Genomic DNA, 6000 nt, shown 5'->3' on the forward strand with positions numbered 1-6000 from the left:
TATAATCCTCATACATAACAATCATGTGATGGAAACTCACACACGCTCTCTGACAAAACTTTTTGACTTCACCAATCCTTCAGAGCTTCTTTGGTCATGGCTAACAATTTTCTCCACGCCAATGGTCAATTCTTCGCATTCCTCTTACTTATATGGCACCAGTGGCAATAGTTAACATACTTTATCATTCCCTCGTCCTTCAAGCACTCCTTTTCTTGGCTTCCAGAACACCTCACTGGTTAGTCTTAGTCTCCTTTGCTGCTTCCTCCTCTCCTCTCTGACATTTCCACATTGGAGAGTTCCAGGGCTCAATTCTTCATCCTCCTCTCTTCTGCAGGGTTACCCTCTCCCTCCTTGGACTCTTAGAGTTCCAAGGTTTTCAAAGCTCATCTGTGCTGGATTCCAAATTTACATTTCCAGCTAAGAAACCTCTTCTAAACTCCAAACCTGAAACCATGTAAGCAACACGTGCTCAACATCTCCACTTGGAGATCTAATAGATATCTCCAATTTAACATGTCCTATAAACTGGGTTGCTGATCTTCCCTCCAAAACCTGCTTTGTCCACAAGCTGATTACCTGTCTCCATATATGGTGGCTACATCCTTCCAATTTCTCAGACCTAGAATTTGGAGTCATCCCTGGGGTGACTCTCTGAATCTCAGTATCCCAACCCTCTGCCTGTGAGATTCTAGCCCATGAGCACTATGTCCTGTTCTTCCTTCAGTACTTGCTCAAATCACCTTCTCAATGAGCCCACCCTGACCAGCCTCACGTACCCTGACCACCCCCATCACTCTCAATCCCCCTTTCCTTTTGTTCTCTTTTTCTCCCGGCACCTATTAATTTCCATCTCATGTCACTTACCCACTGAACAATTTTCACAATCTGTCTCTGCTGGGCAGAGATCTTCATCTGTTTTATTCACTAATATATCCCAGGCATATAATATAGCACCCGGTACCTGGGGAACATCCCACAAATAATTATAAATACTCTATGAATATGATTGTTTCTGTTTCACAAATGAGGTCAGCTTTAGTGTTGCGGATAAAATGATGAATCTGGGGTCCCAGATAGGCTTGATTTCCAAATCTTGGTGCTTTCTATCATTGGGTTTGTTGTTGTTGTTGTTGTTGTTGTTGTTTTCTCCTCTCTTTAGATTAAGTGCACCAGAACTGGCTACACAGCCAAATCACCGGAGGAATTTTCATATAACACTAGATGCCACTCTGAGTTTCATTCAGTCAGAGGTGGGGTGTACGTGCCTGGGTTTTCACTCTCCCAACCGATTCTCATGAGCGTCCAGGTTTGTGGACCACGGCCACATATCCCATTCTCCGATGTGGGCATGTTTTGCTTCCAGAATTCTTAAAGAACTTGAAGGGGATGTCCAGGAATAGTTAGCTCATCGATACAGCAGTAGGTAACCATATGGCATCAGAAGCCATAACTATACGGCATCATTACCCCACATTCTTCAATTAATAAAACGGAAGTTCCTCCTTTTGGACATCAATGCCACTTAAAAAAAAAAAAAATGAAATGTGAGCTTGTTTTTATGTGTGTTCTTCCATGGCCTGGAATGCCCCCCGTGTATCCAGTCAATTCCCACTCATCCGTCATGATTAAATCCGAGTGGTCCCTTTTCTTGGGATCTTTTTCCAAATCCCTCCCCGATTTTCTTTTCGGAGTGAGGCTCTCCCCTCGCTCTACTCCTATGGCATTTCTGTGCCTTTCGATTGAGACAGTGTGTTGTGGTAAGTAATCAACTCTCCTCGTAGTATTAGTAACAGGACTGCTTTTATTTCAAAGGGAGAAACCCACCTCTACTTGGCTTAAGAAGAAAAGAGAATTGATTAGCTTGTGGAATTGCAAACTTCGTGGGTGGCTCTGTCACCATGGGATACGGGGGCTCCAATGACGAGTTCAGGAGTGTGACTTCCTTCTCAAAGCAGAAGGCTGCCAGGATGGCTGTGAGGATCTCCAGGCTTCCGTTCTGCCTTTTCGCAGAAGAAGAACACCTGAGTCCCCAGAGTCTTGATAAGAGTTCCTGGACTGACTCTCCCTGGGACCGCCCTGGGTCATGTTCCCTCCAGGAACCAATCGCTGCAGCTTGGAAGGAGTGCAAATGTACTCGGACGGGCCAGGTCCAAAGTGAGTCACACACGGCAGAGGCCCGGTACACCTAGATGCCTTGAGGGCAGGGACCTTGTCTTCTCGTTCTCTCACGTATCTTCATTTTCCTCGCGTAGCGCTGAGCACATACAAGGCAGCTCATGCTTGGTAAACGCATCAGCGTAACAAATGAACATAGTCTGGGTTGTCGTGAAAACCGTCCATTATTACCCTGCGCCATGATATGCGGTGTCCCCAGGGGCTGCAGATGCGGTCTAACACCGGCTGCCCACCGTGTGCAGGCTGTGGGTTGCGTTACTGTATGGAAAGTAAGCCTCTGCAATAGATGCTTTTGTTGTTGTTGTTGTCGGGGTGTTTTGTTTTTTTGTTTTGTTTTTTTTTTTGTTTTTGTTCACCTCCGAACAGGACTATTGGTAAAAACACTGTCAATTCTTTAATTAGGTATCCCAGGAGACCAGGCCGGGGATGTTGTAGGATGACAAAGCCAACGGGAGGGGAAGTGGAAATGTCACCCTCGTTAGTGCGGTTATTCACAGGAGGAAGGGCCCACCCAGGGCCCTGGGGAGTGTCAGAGGGCAGCTTCCTGCTAAGACACTGAAGTGAGTGGAAGAGACGGCAGCTGGCAGGGCCTTGGGGGGGGGGGGGGCCCGGGGGGTCACACTGAGAAATAAGGCAGAGGGAGGAAGAACCCGTCCCCTGGGGGATCTGTAGGACTTTTTTCCAAGGTGATCTTGAGATGTGCGTGTTGTGGTTATTGCTTATTTATTTCCTATTTATATTAATGTCCTCTTACTATGTGCCACTCCGACCCACCATGGGCTCGAGCTCTCTGACCCAGCAGAGGGCAGATGAAGGTACTTTCTGAAACGCAGCTCCCTTCCCTCCCCGAAGCCCTGCCACACGCCCCGGCCAGCCCCCCGCTGCAGAGGGCGAGACTGCTGGCCGTGTGCCTCTCCTCCATGCTGCTCGCAAGCCAAAGGGCAGACCGGCCCCAAGGCTGCCAGAACATTCAGCTGAGGAAGACGTGGGCTGCCTCAGGAAGAACTGAGACTCAACCCAAGTCCTGACTTGGCGTCCCTGCTCTGTCACTAAGCAGCCACGGGACGCCAGGCGAGTCAAGCCATCTCATTTCTTAGCTTCCCCACGTCTTAAAAACGAAAAACCAAAACAGAACACGAAGGATTCTGGAATTCTCTAAAGTCCCTGCCCTGGAATGAATAAAAACTGCAATAAACGAATCATTATGCCTTTGCTGCTAGGACCAGGTCTGGATCTTTGCGGCGACAGAGTCTGCTACTTGTAGGGAAGAGCATCCAATTCTGGCTAAGTTAAGCTCAAGGGATAATGGGTCATAAAGGACTCAGGGCTGTTGGGAGAGTCGGGCTTGGGAATGGCAGAATTCTAGAGGCAAGAGGCCGGGGCCACATTTGTCGCATAACGAGAGTGACTGGCTGGCACCCTGTCCCTGGATGCAACGGAATGCCAGCCATTTTCGGGCGTCCTGTCTCTTTGCAAGGGGGAATTCACCTCCTTGGCTTAGACCGGGTCATGAGATGATGAACCTCCCATGACTTCTCCATCAGACTGTATTTAACAAGGAAGAAACTTTGCCTCGGAGGAGATCAGAAGGCGCCGGAGGATGGAAACAGATGCCAAGCATCCAGGAAACAGGAAAGAGGAGAGACAAATGCTATTGTTCTTTGAGGAATGCTTTTTCCCTGCCAGTCTAGAATCCCAACGGCCCTGGACCACACGTGCAACCAGAGAGAGCCTCCAAGTTCACAGCACGGCTACCCAGCCCCCAAACGACAGCGCTGGCTCCCCACTGTCCTCCGCAGCTTTCCATGAAGACCGAGAAAAGAGTCCCTTGATCATTGACCCCCCCCCCCCAACAAGTAACTTAGGGAGAAATCTTCCATACAATTAGTGGTTTAGCTAAACATCGACATCGCAGGGAACACTGTGTTGGCAAGGAGTCTACCAAATTGCATTTACAAGTAATACATTAAAGTGGTGATCTCTGTTGACCATGGACGGCCCCTCTGGAACTTGCAGAAGGGGTGCTGGGTGCAAGATCGGGGACTCAAATCTGAGTCCTCGCTCAGAGGGGGAGCCTCTGGTGGGGGGGGAGGTCTTTTGCTTCTTAGCACCCAAGCTGGTTAGCAGCTCTATTCTGCCATCCCATGGCTCCTCTACCTTCTCCACGCAACCCCCCCAAACCTTCTCACTCCCAAACCACGCCCCAACACTCACACCTTCGCCCCCCACTCTGTTCTTCAGCCTCTCTGTCTGAGTACAGCATCAGTCCATCAGGCTGAGCCAAGGAACTGCCTCTCTGGGTTGATGAGAACAGGCTCTCTCCACCCCCTGGTCTCTGAGGCTGCCCATAGCCCCTGCAGGTTAAGCAGAGAGGAGATTAGAAATTATCTAAATCACAACAATTCCCTGGCAGCTTTTGTATGATTACAGGCTCTGGTGAACTAAACTGTCCAGCTGGGTAATTGAAGGAAACATATTTATTGAAATTCACATGCTTACAGTTATACTTAGCCCCTGGATATCAGCAAAGCTAACCTGAAGAGAATAAAAAGCCCCTTACAGCTTTCCAAGTAAGCATTCTGTACAGGCCCTTTGGGGTTTAACTCTCCGGTGGCGAGAGAGCGCTTTGATTTTCTCCGCTCTCGGTGCCTCTCAGCTGCTGCCAGCTGTCAGCTGGGTTGCCGGGGCTCAGGCAGAATATGGAAATGGGACCCACGAAAGCTAACATTCCCCCTTCATAAAAGGCTTTGCCCAAAAGGTGTCAGCAACATGGCCTTACTTTTCAGATTTCATTTTCTGCTCCGAAAGACGAGGCTCTCATCAGCTGGTGAGTTCGCTCGGAGTGACAGCTGCAGTTTGGAAGCAGAAGAAGCACCTAGTGCAGAAAAGCCGGCCTGTGCGAGGTCACCCTGGGATCCACACAGCTTCACGGAGACCAGCTGGAAAAACAGGAAGCCCAGGCAAAGCACAGGGTGCATTACACGCAAACAGATACACTTTCTTTCCACGCAAAGCAGGGCTCGCGGTGAGGGCGCCCCGCACCAAGTTACAAGACTGCAAGTTACCACCCCCACATGATCTAATTAATCTAGGGTTTTAATTCCGTTTCAATTAAACGTGATCGGTGAGTGCCTCTCTTAGTTGAGGTCTGGAAGGCCACATTTGAGTTCATCAGGAAGGAGTATCGTGTGACATCTGACGAAGGCCCGGGTGGGAGCAAGTCACGGCAATTGTGCGAGGCGTTTGCGCTCTCTGACTGCAGCTGTGTGCGGTGTCGCTGGTGAGAAGATCCATTCTCACAAAATAGGCCTGGCCCCCGTAGCCCTGGGATGACACGTGAAGGCAGAAACCAGCCTGTACGGAGAACTGTTAAGACCGTTGGCCCCCTGGGCCAGCAGCTTGGGAGCAAGGAATATGACAAGTCCGGCTACCAGAAGTGCATCTTGGCAAAGGTTTATGTAGGTCCTATCACCCAGGTTTGGAGCTGTTTCTCCTTGGAGATCTCATCCAATACTCTCAGCTTCTCGTTGTATGCTTGCAAAGCACCTCAAAGCATAAGACAGCACCTCATTGTAAGTCCTGGCAAAACCTGGATGCATCCGGGATCCTGGATCCACGCATCATCGCCAATAGCAAGCAACAAAAGACAAGTCAAATGCAAAGGACACAAATCCTACGGATTGGGGGAACAGCGAAAGCAAATCCTGGGACATCAGAAGAAATGCAAGCTAGAATCTCCAGACAGCCCGTCTGTACATATGGAAATGCAGAATTTTCTTGAGCAACAACAGGATTTAACCGAAAGATCAAAGAGAAGCGAGG

This window comes from Herpailurus yagouaroundi, unplaced genomic scaffold (genome assembly GCF_014898765.1).
Source record: "Herpailurus yagouaroundi ecotype Mexico unplaced genomic scaffold, PumYag 208, whole genome shotgun sequence".
Lineage (NCBI taxonomy): Eukaryota > Metazoa > Chordata > Mammalia > Carnivora > Felidae > Herpailurus > Herpailurus yagouaroundi.